General features: G+C 38.4%; 1 protein-coding gene across 7 annotated transcripts in view; it reads right to left on the reverse strand.

The window, feature by feature from the left end:
* The window catches only part of Trpm3 (transient receptor potential cation channel subfamily M member 3), a 526,011-nt gene that overhangs the window by 286,319 nt on the left and 215,274 nt on the right, over positions 1 to 24,418 (reverse strand). The gene's annotated exons all lie outside the window — the stretch shown is intronic.

A 24,418-nucleotide genomic window follows, 5' to 3' on the forward strand; every position in this document is an offset into this window, starting at 1 on the left:
TCAGGAATTAGCCAGAGCCATAATGCCCTGGTGATACCCTTAAGCATTCATTGTACTTGACTCATTAGGGTTGTCCCTACAGCATTGCTGAGATTGTAGAACTGGAAACTATATCCACTGACACAGGACTAAATAAATTATGGTTTATGCCATTTGATGATCACAGTAAGGTTACAGGGAGAAACATACAACACACTTGTGTGTTGCTATGTAAAAAAAAAATTAGGCCACAGAAAACATAGGAGGAAAAAAAATGGCAAATTTTAGATAGACAGATGATAGGTAACAATGCTAGTTTTCATTTTATTCCATTTGCATTTCAGTTTCTCCTTGTCATTGTACAAGTTCTGTCTTATGCCCCAGGAAGGTATGGGAAGTGTGCTCAGAAGAATATTACTTAGAACGAAGATCATAAAGAGTGAGGAGGTGCTCCATAGGAGGGAGAGTCTAGAAAAAAAAAGTTTTTAAAGAATTTTTGGGGGGCATTGTTTTGTTTTGTTTTTTTAAATGTGTTGGGTGAGATTTCTGGAGAGACACAAAGAGAGAAAAGAGCAGTGAGAAGAAGGAAAAGGACCATGGAAGGGAAAAGAGAGCGGAAGAGCTAAGTGGGCAGACAAGTACTTTGAAAGACCTACTGAGATGACAGTATAGCCAGTATAGCAATAGTCAGCTATGATACGAAACTGATTAGTTTTCGGTAACCTCTCCGATGTAGGAAGGCTTACCAATTCACCTCTTTCAACACACCTTTTTGGGAAGTCTCTCATCTTCTTGCCATAAATCATGGGTTCAATTAAACAGTCTTTTATCATATATTTCCCATGCATTTATTTGTATTCTTTCTAGTCTTATTATATTTGTTTGGTTTTGCTTGATTTTATTTTCTAAAGAAAAATAAATATTCAATAGAAAATTGAATTGTCTGAATTGTATTGTCTTTCATGAAATTCATACCAGAGATGAAAATATTGCTACCGAGCCCTGGGCCTTTTGTGGGAGCTGATACAGGAAGCTGCAGGTGAAAGCTGAGCTTTCACAGGACCTAGGGAGGACCCTTTGACTGAGGAGGGTAATTAGCTCCAAAGAGACCTGAAGCTCAGAGCTACTTTGCATATGGACCTCTTTATACCTAGAGCATCATCATCTGAGATGCAGCTCCCAGATGGGTCTATTACCAGGCTGCTTCAGATGAAGTATTTAAGACAACTTGAAGTCTAAGAATGGAAGACCACATGTACAGTGGTAGCTATGGTTATTTCTCACTTCTGCTTTTATGCCAATGCAGAATGCCTTATTCTCCAAAATTGTCATTAATGAAACATTACATTTGAAAAGACTATACTAAAAAGGTTTTGTTGGCACACAATTCTTTAAAAGGCCAAGCTAGATTTACTATTGGTAGAAACTAGATTTTAACATGTAAAATGCATACTACACTGCCTTAAGTGCCTGCAAAGACTCTGTTCTTTGATGCTTATATTTGGAAGCAATGACAAAGAGTATGATACACATTACGGGTCAACAAACATTCTCAGTAAAGGTCCAGATAATACATACTTAAGGATATTAGGAAACAGTAAATCCCTGCTTTAGTACTCAACTACTTGGCTGCCATGAGGCATAAAGTAGCCACAGACATGATTATGATCAGCATACTTTATTTCGATGAAGAGCATAGTGGCCTGCAACTACTGTGTACTGGCCAACCTTTGGAACAGAAAAACAACAATAAAACTGAGACTATGCAACAGGGTGTCAGGGGAGGTGGTGGTGGACCTCTAGGCTTTATGGCACCATTCCTCACTTGTCTCTGCTCTTCTTCCAGCATAACAGGCAACTTCTCTTCAGTCACCTTTGCTTGTCTTGCTTTTTCTTGTGATAGGTCCATCCTCAGATATCTCATTCCCTAGAGTTCCTGGACATCCTAGCCAAAGCAACACTGTGTCATTCTATCGAGTTATGACCCCTCTGTCTTCTTATATGCCTCCTACTAGGAAATAAGTTTCCAAGGGCAGTAATTTCAGTCTGTTACCACCATCAGCATAGCACTTGGAGCTGTGACACTGGGGAGGCATACAGAACACGTTCCCTTTACTGAAGACTACAATCTTCCCTTACCCATGGATGCCATCAGGTAGACTTGATTTGAGGGCTAACTAGATAGGCATTTATGCTGGCTTTATAGCAATGCAGTAATGTACAAGGAAGGGATATACCTGATATCTAAAAATATTATCATCTGGGGAGTTAATTGTTTTTCTTATTTGGAAGTGTAAAAAAAATAAATAAATAAAAGAAGAATTCATCCAAAGTATTTATCCAAGCTCAGTGGTGCAGGCTGTAATCCCAGCTGCTCCAGAGGCTGAGGCAAGGATAACTTACGTTCAAGGTTTACCTGAGCAACCATGTAAGTTCACAAATAGCCATGGCAACTCTAAATAAAAGAGTGCTGGAGGTAGAAGCCACGGGTAGAGTACTTGTCTAGAATGCATAAAACACTAGACTCAACCCCCAGTGCTACAAAAAAAAAAAAAAAGACAAAAACAATGTAGAGATGAATTGTGATGTTATCACAAAAGCAACTGCAGTTTAGGAAACACAGACAGTCCCACTTAAATGCCCTTTAAACCTTAAACTCCTTGTTTTTATTCCAATACATGAAAATAAATGTGTTGTGGTTTTCACCATCTGAGTTGTCATTGACTATAAACAACGCCAGAGGACAAGGCAAGGCTAACACTTCTGGGTCACACTGCCACCAGCATGTTCCCCCATAACAACTGGTCACTCTGCCCCTATCCATGTTCTACAGTAAGAGATATATTTTATCTACTTATCTTGAAAACATTCAGCAAGTCACATTTTCCAGTTACAAATGAGTCTCATCTCTTATCAGCAGTCATGCTGTGAGAATTCCATTTAAATACGCTCAGAGTTTGCATCTACAATCGTCTCTACTTCAAAATTATCCCATAACCATGAAGGATCGACCACAAGCTTGAATATAGTTTCCATACTTAACCATTTTCCTGTTTCTGTACTTGAACATTTATATGCTACACATGCACACTAAGGAACTCACTGCCTCTGTTGACCCAAAAACATGGCAGCAGTGTTCCCTATGAAACTGGTTCACATCCTGAAAGGTGACAGAATAAACTTCACCCCAAGAGAAAGAAGAATGAAAGACAAGGTTATGATCAAAAAGCCTTATGAGACTGAAGCTTGGCATCCGCCTCAAGGGCCAGGAACTTAAAAATGATGGATCACTGTTAGGAAACAGTATCGCTGTGATAATGTCAATATACTCTTGTGATGGGGGAGGTGCTCTGCATTTAGAGAAGCTGTGCCAGTCATTTTGTCACTAAAGGCAGAGACAGAGCAGTGCCAAGCTATCCTTTAAGTGCTCAGCTCTTTATAGTAGCTCATTTTCGCCATTCTGATTTTGTTAGGAGGGGTTTCCCCCTCCCTCTGACTCCCTGCCATTGTGCTGAGTCATAAAATCAGAACATTTTATATGAGTTACAAATGTCGATAGGATTTATGTGACAAGCCACATTCAGTTCAGAGGCCGGTTTTAATTTTGTTTAACTCTTTTGTCCTAGAGGGAAGAAGATACTGAGAAAAGCAGAGAATGAGAGTAGATGAATCACCATAGTCCAATCTCTGGAGACTTGTCTTAGTGGGACCAACTCCCGGGGAAATCTCAATCTCTGTCTGTCTTTCTAATATAAATTTTCTTTTATCGCAGTCCTCACTACTTTCAAGTACTCTGGACTCAAGCTTAAAGTAAAAGTTTTTATTTAAAAAGTAGAGGATAATTTGGCCATAGGATTTTATTTCTGAAATCTCAATTTTCTGTATCCATTTAAAGTGCTAAGACAGAGTCTGGTGAAGGCATGACTTATCAGGAGTCTTGGGATATGAATCCCGGCCTTGACTTGTTGATAAGCAGGTGCTTGACCTTGGAGGAGAGTGGAATGCTCTTGGAGACCTTCAAAGTCAGTTACAGGTCTTGAGGCTGAGAATTCTAGGACACAGAGACCTGCACCTTTGCTGTTAGGCTTTCATTAATGTGTACAAAGATGGTAGAAAGGCTTTTTTTGAAAAGCAGAGATTTTCAAAATCTTTACACAATCATGGAATTGTTATTCTTTTCATAACCAAGCAATGAAAACATTGCAGAATGCAAGGTCTGGGGTCTATTCAGCATAAAGTACATAAGAAGATTTGAATTAATAAATAATCTGCAAAAGAATTCTCAACAGGCTCCAGTCATTCTGAAAAATGTCTCTGGCTGAGCTATTCAGCACATATGTAAAACTGTAATTCAGTTTCAGTGAGATTCCAAAGTTATTAAGACATTGTTATGATTAAATGATAACTTGGCAATTTTTATTCTGCCTTTGAGAGATTTTCTAAGACTGGAACATTACCCTCTTTCCTTACCAAATAACAAAACAAAACTCAATTTTGCCATTCTAGTCATAATAGGGAAAACTTTTTCAAGATTTATAGTTTTTCCCCTTCAAGTCTAATGATTAAAACTAATTGAACTGGAGGATAACAGCAATCCCATTTGTGTCTTTGGAAGCAACATACACACACACGGGCACAGCAATGTCAATGTAATATTCCTATCTTCCTTTGGGAAATGGAAAATATTTAGATTTTTAAGTTAATGCAGGGTGAACATATCTCTCTCTACTAGTCATCACTCTGTCAAGTTGTTTAGTTGTTAGGGAGAAAATAAAGCCATTCACATGGACTCAGGCTCTGGGTAAGTGCCAGTGTGACACTTTTCATGTTGTTGAAGGTTACCAAGCCTACCTCCAAAACACTATTACCACCCTCCCTAAACACCCACTGTCAGAGTCTGTATCTTACTGATTATGTGTTTCTTTATTTACTAACATAACTCTCCTTTGGATAGATTCTTATCTACATATTTAGCCTTCTCGATAGATTCTTACCTACCCATTTAGCCTTCTCTAAATATATTTTTCATTTGATGCACAAGAAAATGAAGATGAATTCAATTGTATGAACAAAGAATCTTAGAAGGTAGCACAAAAATATAGATCTAATCTCATATGCAGGTCCTACTTCTAATATTTTTATGTAACTGGGGGAGTGAGGCTGGGTATAGGCTATAAAATTAGAGAGGGGACCAACCATGAGAGGTAAAAAGAGGAGCCAAAGATGGGGAAGGAGGAATAAAGCAGAAGAAAGCAGAAAAAGGAGGCCATTGGGAGTGTGGAGGAATAAAAGGAAGGCAAGAGAGATTGGGAGGAAGAAAGAAAGGAAAATTACCAAAATTAACTTTTTTTGAAAATGGGACAATGAAACCTACTCACATATTTGCAAATTAAATGCTTTAAAGAGGAAAATATAAACTGAGAAAACCTAATTGTATTAATACGTGTAGTAAAGCTAGTGTTACTTGGAACTTGGCCTTGAGTCAGTGCCTAGAGAATTTAAAAATGGCCAGTCAGTGCCGGACTTGCTTATCTTTTAAAATTGTTGTGCTGATTTATTCATTTTATTTTATGTGTACGAATGTGTTGCCTGCATGTATGTGTGTGAACCATGTATATATCTGGCACCCACAGAGGTCAGAAGGGGTTGTCAGATATCCTGGAACTGAAGTTACGGATGGTTGTGAGCCACCAAATGGAATGGTGGGAACACAAACCAGATTGTCTCTAAGAACATAAAGCACAGCTCCTAACTGCTGAGTTACCTCTCCAGCTCCAACTCACATTAAGTTTAAAGTACTCCACTTATACACACACACACACACACACACACACACACATACACACAGAGAGAGAGAGAGAGAGAGAGAGAGAGAGACAGAGAGAGAGAGACAGACAGAGAGAGAGCCCAAAATTAACTTGTGAGCCCCAGGAACCAGGTAACTTCCTGGAATGCTCGAAACTGTAGTTCTTAGAAAATAACAAAGCCTCATAGGAAAGTACAATGGCCTATAGGTTTGGTTTGTCCTCATAAGCCCATGTAACATCCTAGGTCATTCCACCTATTTTAGGAAATGATCCTGATTAAAGTCTATCTCTTTGTCAGGATTTAATATTTAATAAATGCTTGCTTTAAATTTGGCCCAAAACAGTGCAGCTGGTTTTTCTGGTGAATTGCAGTATTAACATATAGAGGCTCCAGCGAGATTACTCCATGCCAAATTTGCTCTTTACTGCAGATGAGAGGTGAGCTACTACAGATTCCTGAGGGGAAAGGAACATTCAGAGAAAAAAATGCAAGCATTTCTATTATTTAAGTAGCTCCTGGTTATGGGGTACCCTACCTAGGATGAAGAAGGCCAGATGCAAGCTTTCCAAAATCCTTTTTCTGGGGTATGAGAAGGCCTCCCATACCCCACAGTTTATTTCAACAGAATTCCAAAGCCTAGAAACCATCCAGGGTATTCCATGAATTTGGGAGCCCAAGCTGAGGCTTTGAATAGGCCCAACATGGATTTGAGGAGCCAGGAAAGACTCAGAATGGCCCTGCCTTTGATGGGTTCCTAGCATCTGGATTGTATATATTCTAACTTGAGGCTGTATCATAGTCAAAATGGGGCTCCAGGTTCCCCCCCAACTCCTGCCTGCACCTGTTGTCTAGTTGAAGGGAAAACAGGGTCAATAAAATTCACATTGTAGAGCACCAAGTATGGCCTTGAGGGCATGGGGCTTCCAAATACAATGCTTGGGGCTCAATGGGAAACTTTGTGAAGCCCAAGGACCCATATGGAAGCCAGCAGGCAGACTCTCGGAAGCCAGGTGCTGCTGTTCTGCCCTGCCCCAACCTGTGTCGAGATGGCAGCAGTGCTGAGTTCCAATATACGGATGAACCTGTGACTTCTATACCTCTTCAGAAAAATCACAGAAGTCATAAGACTTGAACACCTGCCAGAGTTCAAATGGAATCCAGATAAGAACAATTGCTTGTTCCTAAAAATGGGATTTCCCCTGGTCTTGGTGTTCCCCACCTTCTCCCAATTACTTGGAAATTCTAACTTTTGTCTCTAGTTATATTTGTCTCAGTAGATTTCACTTGGCTGACAGACTCCAACCAGGGATCACCTTTGGAATGCCAACTGCTGAGTTTTGGACTTGCTGAAAGCTGGTATAAAGCAATCCAGCTTATATGATTTCTCTCTGTCTTTCAGCGGGATCAGTTAATCAGATTCTTTTGTTAAATGCCCCATTGCACAGTCTTTGACTAGCTTTTTAGCCTTCCTGGGCCCTAATAGCAACATCCTACTCTCAGCTGGAAGTAGTTACAGAGAGAATATATCAAGAATAGAGAAGAGAATAGCCCACCTAATAGGCTGAACTGATAAGCAAAAAGGAAACTCCCTGGCACAAAGGACAAATGGTTACTTAAAATGCCAATTGACATACCAAAAAATGGACCCAGATTTGTCAACTGGTAGATTCATTAACTAAAATACTTCTACAATGATGGGACACTTACCTGTTTTATGCAGAACAACAACAAAAAATGTTATATGCCTTTTATGAAATTATTATTTTATATACAAATCATTAGGGATTATAATATGGCTGTACTCAAAAACATTGCAAAAAAAGGGGACCTGAGATAAAATAAATGACCAATGCCCTGTCCATTTCCAGGCTACTTCTTCTTCTTCTTTTTTTTCCAGGCTACTTCTAAATAGTAACTCTAATGATTATTAGATAAAAAAAAATCCATCAGAGGGTCAAAGATTGGACCCAATATTCAACTCTGGCAAGGAACATAATGCCCAAAATTAACCTGTAAACCCAGGAATGAGGTAACTTCCTGGAATGCTGGAAATTGTAGTACTTGGGAAATCACAAAGCCTCATGGGAAAGTAAAGTGGTCTGTTAGTTTGTCCTTTTAGGCTCTGCAAAACGTGGCTCAAGGCCATTCTAGCTGAGAAATCCAGGGGACTAGTTCTGACCAAAGTCTATCTTTTGGTCAGTATTTAATACTTAATAAAGCTTGCTTTAAATTTGGCCTGAAATGGTAGAGTTGGTTTTTCTGGGGAATCACAGGATTAACAACACACATTCACAAATATCAACAAAATAAATCAACTGTATAAAGCTTTCTTTAGTCTTTATTTTTGTTTATGAGGCAAAACTTTAAAAAGTATTTGTTTCCATTTTTTAAATTCATGCTGTTTTGATCAATGTCTCAATTATTTTGTGATGAAAGATCATTTAAATTTCCTCAATTCTGTCATTTATACCTGCTGAGAGAGGGAAAATTTGTTTTCTCCAATGGAGTGACACTCTTGTACAGGGCTCACGTAATTATCAATACATATTGGACTCCACAGTTTTTTTGTGTGTGCTTTTATCTGTTCACAGTTTGCTGGGTTTTTGTTTTATTTTGTTTTGTTGTTGCTTCTTGGAGGTAGGTGGCTTTATTTTGTTTTCTTGTTGTATTGGGTTTTTATTTGTATTTTGAGAAGGAATTTAAGGTTCGATATGTAGGGAGGGGGAGAAGATCTAGAAGGTCTTGAAGGAGGAAAAGAATATGATCAAAACATTTAAATCTAAAAACTGTTTTAAAAAGTAAGAATTATAACAAAAGGTATGAAAAAGAAAAATTCATGAATATAAATAATGACTGCACTAGAATAAAAAAACTTTCTCTATTGTAAACCAGTAGCTTTATAGACCATCATAACATGATCATGCACTTGGTTAAATTGCTACAGAGGCTCCAAGATGTTTATTCTCAACCTTTGTGCTCTGGTCATTCACAAGTGGCTTAAGGAATAGCATCTGATCATGGACCACTAGACATAGATCTGTGTGCCCTGGAGTGTCTGACTCCAGCCACTTCAGCAGTATTGGGGAACTTGTTAGGAATGTGGATGCCTACACCGCACAGACCTACTCGATAGTACTAAGTTAATGAAATTCTCAGGTGAGCATTTCACATTGAATTTGGAAAAACAGTGTTCTGGGGGGAAAACCAAGTCCAGTAAAGACCCATTAAATTCCAGCAGCAATAATGAACAGTTTCATTGCTCTCGAAACAGGAATTCAGTGGTCTAATTATTGTCAAGTGTTTGCTAACTTGAACAGTCTCACAAGCCTGTGAAGCAAGTGTTTAAATTACACTTATTTTGTAGGTGTGGACATTGAGGCAGCAGAATAAGGGGTTCAATGACACAGATGGCTGTGAGGGGGCCTCAGGAAGGGATGTTAGTGTTGCCTGGCCTGGTCCCATGAGAGGAGCTTTCAGTACAGTGTGGATGTTGCATTTCATTGAAAAAATACATTATTTCTAAATTCCACAACTAAAGGAATAGAGCTTTAATTACCTGCTCTTAACCTCTTAACCTTGTAGATGTATTTAAATTTTCTTCCTCCCTTTTTCTTCTATAGTCTGTAATGGAAGATGTTTGCTTCCAAGTACTTTCTCCTTTTCCCTCACAGTATGCCTCTGTTATGACAGTCTTGTTTACATACCTTTATTATTATGCTATCTTTAGCTCAAGGCTCAGGACTTACCTACCTTTTAGCTGTGTGTGTGTGTGTGTGTGTGTGTGTGTGTGTGTGTGTGTGTGTGTGTTGATAGGTTGCTGTCCTGAAACCACTAGCCTAGCCTCAAATCTGTGATAATCATCGTGTTCAACCTCCCAAGTGCTGGGATTTCAGGCGTGAGCCAGAATCTCCTATCTCATACTGTCTATTTACCTTTTAATTCTCTTTGGTGCTTTTAAGTGCATGACACCTGGTCAAAATCCAATAATCTTTTTTATTTTAAGTAATGAATAACATTACAGGTACCTAGAAAAAATTCAACCATGGAAGGAGTATTCTGTAAGATGCTCATTAATAGACCAATTTATTGTTGCATTTTCCTAGCATTCTGCATAGATAGACCTGTCAGGCCTGAAAATACCAGGCAAAATGTAACTGTCAGTCTTAAAGCATTGCCACTCTGCTGAAAATTGGTTACAATGAATCACATGTGTGCTTACACACTAGTGATTTATTTTCTGTTGGTATTTGGCAGACATTTAACAAGTTTTGTGTTTTCCAATTCTACAATATAGGTAACATGCTGAAAATCACTAGAGGGAATATATATTTTCCTTTTGTTTCTTTTGTTGGCATTATATATTGGTTAGTTCCCTTGAAGAATAATGGGTCCTTGCACTCACATGAACATATCCACACATACTTAGTACTTAAAATGAAACAAAAATTTTAAAAGAATAATGGATCCATGAAATCATCATTGGATGTCTTCAAGTGAATAATTCATGGCCTAAGAAGAAAGTTATCTTCAGAAGGCTCTAGACTACCAAATGCTATTTGGAGAGAGTATAGAATTCTTTTCTTTCTTTTTCTAATGCAACCACTTGATAAGTAGTATAATTGCTTGTTACTTATGTCTCCTCAGATTGAATCATATTACATTTTAAATTTCTTCCTGATGTGTGTGTATGTCTAGGTGTGTGTGTGTGTGTGTGTGTGTGTGTTTGTGTGTGTGTGTATGTATGTGTGGGTGTGTTGAACTTATGTGTACAGGTAGGGATGGTGCATGTACATTTATGCACTTATGAGAGCACAAGTTGATAGGAGATGTTTGTCACCTTCCACCTTGTTTGGTAAGACAGTTTCTCATTGAATCTGGAGATATGGTTAAATCGGCTGACGGTGAACCCCATAGCATTCTCCTGTCTTTGCATTTCCCAAACTAGGGTTTTGGGCATGTACTCTTTAGTGTGAGTGCTGGGGACTGAAATCAGATCTTCATGCTTGTACGGCAAGCACTTACCAACCATGTGATAATCGCATCCCCCTTTCCCTTTATTGAAATAATTAACACAGGCTGGTGCAGACTATCTGAAGATTAACTTTGATAGTCTAAAGATTAATAAAATGGAAAACAGATTTTTATCTCTTAGGTGTTTTTTAAATGATGGACTTTAAATTAGCACCATTTTAAAATTTTTCTCTATGTTGGCATCCTTTTCAGCAGAATGCTATATTAAAATTTTCTTTGTTTTACAAATAAAACAAACAAATAATTGATGGTCTTTATTAGCTTTTGTCTTACCCAAATAGAAATTTCTGTATATCTATGCTAAAAGGGCTAAGCCAACAGAATCCTAAATAAGTCAATGTTAGTTGATATTCACCTATCATATGGGTATCTGTGCAGTGTGGATAGGTTTACATGATTAATTTACTCTGCAAGTTTAAGGATACAATCTTGAAATGCTTTGTTCAGCTGAATGTCAGGACTCATCTTTTATGGTCTTAGATGCATGCACCTGACCCTTCTCTGCACTGTTATCACATCAGACCTGCCTGATGCAGCCCTTGTGTCCCTGTCACTGGGGGCTTAGCTTTTGTACAAGCTGTGAATACAAATGACCTGGGGAAAATACATTGAATCCCAGTGCTGCTTAGTTAGTGATACTGACCTTGGAATCTTGTTTCTCCTGGAGTATGTGGAAAAGACACTGTGCCTACCTGTGCTCCCAGCTATGACTGGTGACAACTGTTTTATTATCCACGTTTCCATTTGCAAAGAGAGAGTATGGTCTACAATTTGTTACCTCACAAGCGACATTGGCTGAAACTGATAAACATTATGACAACCTGAACAACTTGAGTGTCATGTGAAGACTTGTTAGTACAGGCCTGTGGTCTGACTGATGTGTTCTCTTGGGTGTTGTTTTCGTAATTATGGGTGGCTGCATTTTAGCAGTTTTAATTACATTCTTACTCGACTTACACCATAATGTTAATTTCTTTTGGATTAAATAAGTTGTATATGAATTAATTTGACTCTCCTCCTCCTTCTTAATAAAAAAAAATTATTAGGAATTTCATTAGATTTTAGTAACATGGAATTTGATCACACAGAGCTTTCTGGGGCTCAGCCTCAGCAGGCTGGGGTGCTAGGCAGGCTGATTACAACTTAAGCATTGTTTCAATGTGATCTTGCGAAGGATTTCATTTTCTGCAGATTAGTGCATTTATTAAGCTGTTGATAATTGAAGCCTCTTAGGTTCGGTAAGTACCATCCGGTGAGGTAGATTAGTGGGGTTTAATTTGTTGTCCTCAAATAGTAAATGAAGACTTAGCAGAATAATTACATCTCCTCGGTGAGCTAATAAAGATGACATTGCAATGGCACTTCTGGCCACTCTGCGTTTATTTGGTTCCCTTTAAGACATTGCATTTGGGGGTTCCCGTTATCTCTAAAGAGAAGCCCTAACCTTATCACCCATAAATGATAAGACCTAGGGAGAAACTGAAGATGTAGTCATGTAAGGTGTGACCTTCAAGGATCAGAGGTAAGATTAAAAAGTACTGGAGTAGAACTGATAATAAATACACAATGTTCTTCTTTCTTCTACATTTATTTGTTCTTTTGCTCTTTAGTATATGCCCTTCTTTATGATTGTTTCATGCTTCATGTTTGTATAAGAATGAATCTGAAGCCTAAATATCAAGGCCTGACATAATATCTGTTTTACAGGATAACATTCTAAAACATTTATACGTAAGTGATCATTAAGCACCTAAATCCAACATATATAGTATTCACAGTACCCACTGTACTTTCTCCTCCAGTGGTACTAATTATTGCTCATAAGAACACTACCACAATCCTCTTAATGCCTTTTCCAAGAACATATCATATCTTGAATGCCTGCTGTTTGAATAGACTGGAAATGGAACATCTAAAGTTCATGTTAGTTTATACTAATGCTATACTGTACTAAGTCAGACTACCATCAAAAGTGTAGGTGTGCAGGCTAGTGCACCAGAAGAGGGAGATGGTTTACACTCTGTCCGTGGGCTATGCAGGTACCTTATATTTTTACAATATCAAGTTAATCCCACTCTTGTGCCCACCCGCTTAATATTGCTGCTCATAAAAGTCAAACTTAAACAACTACGAAGAGTTTTCCATGAAATATTCTACCAAGTGACTTTACAAGGATGCATGACTACAGATCATGACAATTATTCCAAGTAATTTCAAAATATAAAGAACAAAGAGCAATGAAGGCTTACTTGTTCATTTTCCTAAGTGGATACTATTTCAATCCTGAGTTCATCTCCTGAGGAAGAATCTCATGCAAATAAATAGACCTCAACATGATGTACATGCAAGGACATCAAAGCCAGGAGTTGTAAACAAGTATTAAAGGAAATGTTCTTTCTGCAGATCATAGCTGATGCCTCTCGGTACTTGTGGCCATTTTCAGTGTGGTAATATATTCAAATTTACCACAATGTCATGACTGAATAGAAAATTATTCAGTTTGATAGTAAAAAGAAAGAAAAAATCACCAGGCTGGCTATTACCTTGGACTTACACACTACCCATAGAGATAAGCTAAGCTGACCAATCACAGTCTATTTTCTCAAGTCTCACCTTAGAAACATAAAGAAAACAAGCCAGCAAGCAAAGCACGAGGTAGAAAAAGTTCCAAATGCAAAGCAGTATTTATGTATTAGCAGAGATGAAGTGAGTAGTCTAAGAATTAACAGAGTACCCTACAAACATATGCAGTTAGAAGTGTGAGAGAGAACTCAGATGTCCTTAGAGACAGAGATAGAGGAAGGTGGATCCTACCCTCTTGCTCTACTCAATTTCTGGGTGCCAGTGATCATCTGTCTCCTGCAGTAACCTGAGTTGCTGCATTAATAAATCCAGGAAAAGTAATAGTGAAGTTCTATAAGAAACAAAACAAACCTAAGAATACTTATGCATAGTCCATAGGTCCAGTTCCTTTGAGAGTATCTCATTTGACCCATTTGGCCTTTATAGAGGAAGAAGATGACATGAGACCCAGAGAAGAAATTTGACTCACTAGAGGTCATAGCATTAAGCACCTAGCAAAGCCAGCGCTGGGAAGCTTGGAAGCCAGCACATTTGACATCGAAGCTGATGCACTGCGGTCACATCACACCCATTCCTTGATGTGGAAGACGGGCTCTGCTGGCTTCTAGCACTCAGCGTTCTTATTTCTAGAGAGAGACTGAGTGTAGGAAACGTACGAGCCTGTATTCTCTGAGGTACACCAAGGGCACCATGCTAGGAAGCCTTGGCTCTTAGCCATGGCTGCCCTTTTAGCTGTGAGGACCCTTGAGCCTCGGGTATTCTAAGGCTCTACTCAACGCGATTCATCCAAAGTGAATTTGACCTTCCACGTTTGTGTAGGTGTTTTCTAGGCTGACATTTAAAATATAGCATAGAAATCTCAAGTCACATGAGAACATGTATTTTCATAGATTTATCCCCACCCCCACTTTCACCCTTTGTCATCAAGAATGGAGAACTTACGGGAATTTGTGTTAAAATGTTGTTTGTAACCTCTTGTTATTCCGTGTCCAAATACAGACTCCTCTGCTTTTTTTTTTTTTTAACAACTTATTTTGTATGATCTCTCAGTATTAAGGGCCAATATTCCCTTTAACTTGATTCTCACTCAGAAGGAGCTCTGTAACCCACTGGCATTTCCTTTTGGTGGAAAAGTGTAGAAAACCGTCACCAGCTTGCAAATTAAATGCCGGATTACTCTCTGGGATGCAGTGACCTGGTGAAAGCATGCAGAACTGAATTAACCATTCATCTGAAAATGTGCTGACCTTGCATGGGGCAGTGTGTGTGTGTGTGTGTGTGTGTGTGTGTGTGTGTGTGTGTGTGTGTGTGTGTGAACTGGGATGGCCCCAGTATTGGGTAATGTGTGCCTGTAGCATGTGGTCAACTTGTTTCTTACTATCAGAAAGACACGGACTCGAACTTTTAAGTAGCTGCCCCAGTTTTTAGGTGAGAAGGAGGGGAAACTGGTTTTACCGCAACTCTTCACATGTTTGTTTGTATTGTTGCACCAAGAGTAGGAGGGCATGTATATTTATAATTTAAGCGATTAAAACTTTATAATGGCCACGACTGACATAATTATTAACATCCTAGTATATTAGAAAACAGATGTGGGACCAACTTATAGCAGAAAGAAAGCCCTACCAAAATCATCTCAGGAGTTTGTGACAAACATGTTATAGTCTGAGTCTTTGGATGAGCATGTCTCCAGGGCTTTAACACCCCCACCCCATTTCACTGTAAATATCTTTCTTTCTTACAGTAATATATCCTGATTATAGTTTCCCTCCCTCTACTCCTTCCAGTTCCTCCCCTCTTCTCCTCCCATCACATCCACTCCCCTTCTGTCTCTTACAGGCTTCTAAAGAATAATAATAAAACAAAGTATAATAAGGTACAACAAAAACTAACACATTGCTATTAGAGAAGACAAATGAACAGAAGGAGATCAGCCCAAGAAGAGGCAGGACAAGAATCAGAGATCCGCTTGTTCACACACTCAGGAATTTCATAGAAACACCTAACGGGAAGCCTTAATACATACATAGTGGACTTGGTGCAGACCCATGTAGGCCCTGTGCATGCTAGCTAGTGAGTTAGTTCATCTGAGCTTTGATCATGTTGATTTAGAGGGCCTTGATTTTTTTTTTTTTTTTTTGTGTGTGTGTCCTCTATCCCCTCTGGCCCTTATACTTTTTCTGTTTCCTCTTCTACCCGGTCTCCTAAGTCCTGAGGCAAGAGATTTGATGGAGACATACCATTTAGGGCTGAGTGTCCAAAGGTGTCTCACTCCCTACATAGTGTCTGGCTGTGGGTTTCTGTATTTGTTCCCATCTGTCTCAGGAAGAAGATTCTCTGAGGATGACTGAGCAAGGCCCTGATCTGTGAGTAGAGCAGAATGTCATTAGGAGTAATTTTACTGCTGCTTTTATTTTTAAATAGTAATATTAGGTTTAACTTCTAAAAAAGGATGACAGGTGATTCCCTAAATTCATAGAGCAGAACTTTTCCTTCTTCATTAGCATTTCTCCCAGTGGGCCAGCTTTCAAACTAGATTACTGCTGTTTGATGATGCCTTCTGATGTTGCTTCTGGTCCTCCTCATCACACACTGGCACTTGAGCTACAGTTTCTAAGATGCCTCTTTGCCTCCAGTGTGTACTCATTCAGTCCTCCATAGTACTATGAGAATGATCGTCTTCAAGCAGTTCTTCAGCTCTGGTATGACTCTCACAGTACTGTCGACTATTGTGGATGGCTGTCTTCTGTCTGTAGGGTGTTTAGTGGTACCTACAGTCTTTGTGAGAACAACTAAAATTGTGTCCAGGCATTGCTAAATTGGGGCAAAATTGTTCTAAAATGTAAAACAACAGAGGTAAATGGATTAACTCATTCTTTAAGTGTTTAAACAGTTGTCCCCAGGTATCCTACCGCCCAAGTCATCCGTTTCCAAGGCTGTACTCTCAGGCTTGTCTTCTAGTAAGCGTCTCTCTGATTCTTACTTTTTATCAAGGTCCTGAACCAACGGTGTTCACACTTCTGTACCTTTTCTTCTCCTTCTCCTCAAGCGCAAATCACCACCCTCTCATCCATATTTTTTTCCTAGAAAAATTTGACTTCTGCCAAGTTTAGCTCAAAACCCACTTTTCTAAAAGCTTTCCTGTATTCTGTTCTAATTATCCTTACTCCACTGTTTACAGCACACGTTAACTTTTGCATCTATCAGGAGATTCTTTATTCAGTTTGTTTTTATAGCCATTTCACCATCAGTTCTTTCTTCCTGGATCTCAAAGTCTACATCTTATTTCTGTCCAAGACTCTGGCGCAAAGAGCCAACACAAATTCCCCTTAATAGTATCAGCATAGATGATATGATATTATTTTGATATCATATTATTATGATATAAGTAACCCTAGAAATTCCACCTGGAAACTCCTACAGTCAACAAACACTTTCAGCAAAGCATCTGGTTACAAAATTTTAACTTAGAAAAACCAGTAACCCTCCTATATACAAATGACAGACTGAGACAGAAATCATGGAAACACACCTTTTACAATTGCCTCAAATAATACAAAATATCCTGAGGTAATGCTAAACAAGTGATTGAAAGACTTGTATGATAAAAACTCTACAACACTGAAAAAAATTGAAGAAGATATCAGAAGAAGGGAAGATCTCCTATGCTCATGATTCAGGATTAAGATTGTAAAAATGGCCATTCTACCAAAAGCCATGAACAGATTTAATATAATCACAAACCAATTCATGACAAATCTGAAAAGGAAAATTTTCAGCTTCTTATGGAAACAATGATGACCACAACAAAAAAATCCCTGGATAGCTAATAAAATCCTGAATAATAAAAGAATTGCACGAAGTATCACTACCCTTGATTTCAAATTGTACTACAGAGCAATATTAATAAAAACAGCTTGGTATTGGCACAAAAACAGACATGTTGGTCAATGGAATCAAACTGAACACCAAAGGTAAGGAAGAGAAGGCCCGAGTTATAATAAACTTAGATACAATAGAAGACATTGTAACAGATAACAGTGAAATTCCAAAAGTTATAAAGACATGCCTTCAAACACCATATTTTCCTTAATTGGAAAGTCTAAAAGATATAGATGAATTTCTAAATTTCTATGACTTACCAAATTCAAACTATTATTAAATAAATAAACAAATTCACAACTACCAATGGGATCAAAACAGGAATAAAAAGTGTCCCAAATAAAAAATAGTCCAGGACTCGGTAGATTCACTGCAGACTTCTATCAGACCTTCAAATCAGAACTAACATTGATACTGCATAAATTATTCCATAACCTAGACAAAAAAGATCTTGTTGCTAGAGCAATAACATAAGAAAGCTTCTAGACTAGTGGTTCTTAACCTGTGGGTCATGACACCTTGGGTGCTGAATGACCCCATTTTCAGGGATCACCTAAAATCATTGGTAAACACAGATATCTACGTTACAATTCACAACAGAAGAAATTACAGTTATGGTGTAGCAATAAAAATAATTTAATAGTTGGTGGTCACCAAAACATGAGGAACTATATTAAAGGGATACAACATTAGGAAGGTTGAAAATCACTGCTGTCAACTCTTCATATAGCCTGTATTACTCTGATTTTCAAATTAGATAGAAACACAATAACAAAAAAAGAAATTATAGACTGATCCTCTGAATGAACATAGATGCAAAATTCTTAATAAAATACTGGCAAAGCAATTTCAAGGCCATACCAAAAAAGATGATTCATCATAACCAAGTTAGCTTTATTCTAAGGATATGCAGATGGTTCAAATACATAAATTAATATTATAACTTAGAGAAATAGACTTGAATACAACCTCACATGATCATCTAAGAAAAGACCTTTGACAAAATCCAACATATATTTCTTGACATAATAAAGGCTACATATTACAAACCTATAGCTAACATTATGCTGAATAGAGAAAAACTCAAATATTCCCACTAGGATCATGAAGAGGACAAGGGTGTCCACTCTTTCCATTTTATTCAATATAGTGTTTGAGGTCTTGGCTAGAAAAATAAGAGAAGAGAAGGAAATAAAAGGGATACAAATAGAAAAACGTCAAAGTATTCCTCTTTATAGATGATATTATTTTATACATGAGACCCTAAAGACTCCACAGAAAACCCCTTAGAGCTGATAAGCATGCTCCACAAGAGAAAAGATACAAAATTTACAAAATTAACATATTAAAAATAGCTCTCCTATATACTGACAGACATGCGAAAAAAATCAGGAAATCAATTCCATTTACAATAGATACAAATTCCAAAATATTTAGGAATATACTTAATAAAGGAAACAGAAGAATTCTACAATGAAAACTTTAAGATACCTAAGAAAGGAAATAAGTGTGACACTAGAAGATGGGAGGACATTCAATACTCATGAATTGGAAGAATCAATATTGTGAAACTGGCTACCCTACCAAAAGCAATTTACAGTCAATATAATTCCAATCAAACTTCCAATTCCATTCATTACAATTACGGAAAATAGAATCTTAAAATTTATCTGAAGGCATGAAAGACAAAGGATAACCAAAACCTGAACAAAATGCCTAAGTCAGCAGGTTTCACTACAGCCGAATTCAAGTTATTCTTCAAAGCTATAGTAATGAAAACTGCATGGTACCAACATAAGAGCAAACCTAGATCAGTAGACAAGAATAGGGGGCCTAGATAGAAGTCCATGCAACTTTATGACAAAGAAGCCAAAAATATATATTGAAGAAAGACCTGCATCTTCAATAAATGATACAGGGAAGCAGTGTATCAACATTCAGAAGAGTGGAACTGGATCCTTATCTCTCAATTATTTTTGTTGCTACTTTATAACTGTAATTTTACTACTTGCATAAAACTTACCCTCAAAGGGATCAATGACATCCACTTAAGATGTGATGCTCTAAAACTACAGAGGAAAAAGAGAGTAAATCTCAAGGTATAGGGACAAATAGGAACATTCTAAGTAGGACTCAGAAAACATAGGAAAAATCAGCAAGTGGACTCTCATAAAACTGAAAACCTCTGTCCAGCAAAGGAAACTATTAATAAAGATACGGCCCACAGAATGGGCCTTTGCCATCTATACATCTGACAGAGTATTAGTGTCTTAATCATACAAATTATTCTAAAAAGAAAACAAACAATTCCCCGAAAAATTGAACTACAAAACTAAAGAGAGTTCAGAAAAGAAGAAATAGAAATGGCCAGTAGACATTTTTTAGTGTCCAACTTCTTTAGTCACTAGGGAGATGCAGTTTAAAGTTACTTTAGATTCTATCTCAATTAGAATGGTCATGTGTAGGTTGTAGAGAAAGCCCTGAGCGAGTGAATTCCTGAGTGAGTGTGTATGGCCAACTTGGGCACAGCGAAGACAAGTCTCCAGTCTGTGTGACATATGACATAGTCTCGAAATTAGCAAGGTCTTCTTCTGGTCCAAGTAGCAGTATTTATGGGTAATTGATCAGTGTGAACGGACTCACAGCTGCATTTTCTTCCTCTGGAATGTTTATAGCCTGAGACTGCTTGCCTATGGGGGAACCTCCAACCAAGACTACCTAACAGTTCTCCCTGTGTTATACGTAGCAACCATGCTGGGATCCCAGGTTGTTTGCAGTAGCTGGCACTACTCCATCAGCATATGCACAGCCCACCCAAACCCCTCCACAGATGCAGTTGCATATACATAATTTAAAACAAATCCCCTAAATGTTTAAGATATCCTGCACCGGAAAGTTAACACATAATAGTTGCAAGATATAGAGAAAGCAAGGTGGAAATGAATCGTAAATGTTCTCCTGTCTAGACTTCAAAGTGCCAGAAGGTGATAGATAGGCTGTAATTTGATATACAGAGGGACAAGAGGTGTTTATGATATTACTCAGCTGTGAACCCTCTGAATCAGCATTCAGAACCTGCTGGACAAGATGTGCCCAACAATGGAATAGTGGCATGGCTCTTGGGCCATCAAGCACACACTCCCTGGATTTGAGGCCTGCACTATTCAAGGAAACCCATGCCTGGTACTATAAGCCCATAGACACAGAAATGAACTTAGGACTGTTTCCTCACTAAATTGGCAAAGCATCAAACTGCCTTCTAAATAGCTGTGTTTATAGTTATAGGAAAAATCCTGTCATTTTCAGGCAGAGAAGACTTTTTACAACGAATTGTGGTGAGTTCAGATGCTCACAGATGCCTGAGAATTGAAGAATGTGTGGTGGCTGAGAGCTCATCTCCAGACCAGACATTCACTCCACCCCCTCTAAGGCTCTCTAAGGAGAACCGCTAAAGTGGGGTTGTAGTATATAAGAGTGTGTGTGTATGAGAGGGAGAGGGGGCCTGACTCACTGCCAGAACCATGAGGAAGGAGCTGTTTCAGAAGCTGTAAAGGAATGATCCTGACTGGCTTGCGCATTATGGATTATTTGGTTTGCTCCAGGACCACCTGACACACCATTCACAGCACCATCCACAGGAGGCTGAACCCTCCCACATTGATCATTAATCAAGAAAATGCTCTGCAGACTTACTTCCAGGCCATTCTAATGGAGGCATTTTCTCAATTGAGCTTCCCTCTTTCCAGATGACTCAAGTTTGTGTCAAGTTGACACAAAACTTACTACCACGGGGTGTTATATGGCATTTTTGAGTACAAATAAAATTAACTTGTAGTGAAATGTATTCATCCTCTGTCTTAATGGTTTCTATTGATGGCAGAGGAAATTGCCTAAGGACAGAAATTCTTATACTCATTAAAAACACATGACTGTACTTTGCTTTTGAATGGCAATGTTTGTTTACTTTCTTAGCTTCTCATCAAATTTCAGGGTTTCACAGCTGCCCTGACACTTGCTTGGTGTCTCTGAGACTAGTGCAGGCGTTGGATCCCCTGAACACAGCCTTGTGTGTGGAATTAAGTATTAAATATTAACATTAAATGTTAGTGGATATTAAATGTATTTAATATTGTTACTTGTTATAGGTTGAATTGTTTCTCTAAATTCACACCTGTGACTCAAATGTGACTGTATATGCGAAAGGGCATATAGATGTAATCTAGTTACAAAGAAGTCAGTGAGAAAGAGCCAGTAGAATATGACTACTGCCTTTATCCAGAGACACATGGACTGAGACACACACCCAGCAGAGTCAGCTGTAAGAGGAAGACCAAAAGCAACCATTGGTAGTGAGCGAGCAAAGCTTCCTTGAGAGTTCTCAGGAATGATGCCTATCAACACCTAGATTTGACCTTCTACCGAGGCAACATACTTATTTTGAGCCACACACACAAAAATATGTCTAAACATAAGGCTACTTTCTTCAATTTCAGAGCTTTTGGAAAGCCCAGGTGATGAAAATCAAGTAGGTAGGGTTTTATCCTTGTTGCTGTTGTAATGTTTTCTGGTGAATTGCAGTAAAAGCAGGCTTCTTGTTTACTGGAATGAGAGGAGGTTGCTAGCAGCAGTCTATGTGTTTTATGAGGATTTTCATTTATGCTTTGTGGAGAATGTGTCTGTCCATATAGATCCTGTGTTCTCTGAGGATGAGGGTAACTGAGGATTTCAATATTTCCTCATCAAATATCAACATCAACTATCTTCTTCAACTCAAGAGAATGGTTTACTCTGTTTTGATTATGGACACATGTACTCTTTTATGTTTGAAGACTTTAATTTGGGCAGAGGCAGAGCTATTGTAGAGTCCATAATGTGCTCTATCTCTGCCCATAACCGTTAGTCATATTATGAAAAATAATGTCAACAGTTGTGTAACTGCGGTATGCCAAGTGTGAATGCTCTAATTGGTCAACTGGACCAGAATGATGAGGTGCTCTTTTTTTTTTCCAAACCAATGTCACTGCTAATCTATTACAACAGTAATGAAGAGCCAAGCAGCCCAGTTCCCACGGATATCTTCAAAGCTCTACAGACTGCCACTTGAACCATTCTTTAATTGCATCTGGCACGGATTGTAGCATGCTCCATAGAACTAAGGAGGCATATTAACTGGATTTGGCCATCCCCAGGTCACTGTAAGCATATGCACCTGCAACTGACTGTGCATTCAGGATTTGCTGTGTCCTGCCATAACTTCTCAGCACATAGGAGGCAATGGAAAATGCGAATGGTTATGAACTATATCCACGATTTTCTTGTTTGATTACAAGGAGACAGGAGCATCTTTGGCTCTTATTTTTTAGGTGTATGAGTTTTATTCATAGAATTTCCTAGATAATAAGGTAAAATTAGAAATTATTTGATATTGTATGTCTTCTAAGTTTTTTTTTTCAGGAGTGTTTATGTTTATTTATTGTAGATTTAACTTGTTAATATTTTTTGTTACTGACAGGTACATGTTTTGCTTTCAACATTTACAGATTACCTTACTTCCATTGTTAACATATACTGACTTCCACCCTCCCCCCATTTTAGTGGTGGGAGACCTGTACACACCCTCTTCTTAAGCCAGTAAAAATTCAGTGTTGCCACCTGTATACCTTAGCTCAGTAGAGGCACAAACTCATATTGGACGCTCTTTTTAAAAAGAAGCAACTATTTTGCTTCTGAGTCTCACAAAGCCAGGGAGTGTAACATCCTTTTTGCTAACCTTTGCCTACTTCAGGTATGTAATCATGCCCATTCTAGAATAAGAAGTCTATTAGCTCTGAAATCTATTAGCACTTCTGATCAAACATGGACTGTTAAATGTTTATGGTTTTCCTGTTTCATTTCAAATATTTTCGTAAATTGACAAATAAAACAGCAAAATCCAACAAAAAAATGTAAGCCTCAAGGACAGGATTACAGGAAAGAAGGTCTGAATGCATGAGGGATGTCTGCACACTTTTTGGAAGCTTTGCAGTGAGGGGATGGGGTCGGTGGCATAGCTGACTGGAGAATTTGGAAAGCTGGGTACTGGACAGAAACGCATTGGCCAGGGCAAAACAAGCTGACCAGCTGACTCCTACACTGAGCTCCCACCAGCTAGGAACAGAGGCACCAGATAGTTTTGAAGGCTGAGAAATTGATGGAGCTGTAGGGCTAAACTTATATTGGACGCTCTTTTTAAAAAGAAGCGATCATTTTTCTTCTCAGTCTCACAAAGCCAGGGAACTGGCCCGCTTACACTTCTGGAGAAGACTAGGAGTAGACTAGGAGTTTATTCCTTTGAAAAGCTGACATTTATATCAGAGCTGCAAGGCATGGCTGAAAGAAAGGATGGGGCATGAGAATGAAACAAACAGTGAAAAGCTGGTAACTAAGTGGCGATCCTCCAGGATCCTCTCTCTGGGCTGTTTGGCCATGGCCAGTTGGGCTAAATATCTTCCCCATGGTTCCTTGGTTTCCTCCCTTTCCCACCTGAAAGACCTGTTCACCTGTTCTCACTGGATGTTTTACTCTGGAAATATTACAAAGCACCAAACAATGACCCAATTTTCTTGAATTTGGAGACCTCCTAACCACGTGTTGCATATTCATGGGAAAGATCACCTGGCAATAAATACTACGTAAGAACAAAGACTTAATGATCTGCATCTTAGTGTCTCATTAAGAATAAGAAAAGGTTCTTTTATGAATGATTGAAGCCATCAGAAATCAGCAGTAAATGGTACAAAAAAAAAAAAGGTACAAAATATTGCCAGAAGACTCTGAAGGATAAAGAACTAGGAAAGGATGATGAGAGGCTGTGACGACAAAGGACATCTCCAGAAGGAGGAGGAGTGCTAGGAATTGAAATGCTAGGGCAAGAAAAAAAAATAAAAGAAAGGAGGGAAAGAAAGGAGGTGGGAGAGCGGGGAAAAAGGGAGGGAGGAAAGAAGGAAGGGTTGGAGAGAGGGAGGGAGGGAGGGAAGCTAAAGCTAACGGAAGTACCAGATGACAAGATCACTATAAAATATAACAAGGAAAAATACAAAGATATCTATCTATCTATCTATCTATCTATCTATCTATCTATCTATCTATCTATCTA

The sequence above is a fragment of the Psammomys obesus genome, unplaced genomic scaffold, assembly GCF_907164565.1.
Source record: "Psammomys obesus unplaced genomic scaffold, mPsaObe1.curated_primary_1811, whole genome shotgun sequence".
Lineage (NCBI taxonomy): Eukaryota > Metazoa > Chordata > Mammalia > Rodentia > Muridae > Psammomys > Psammomys obesus.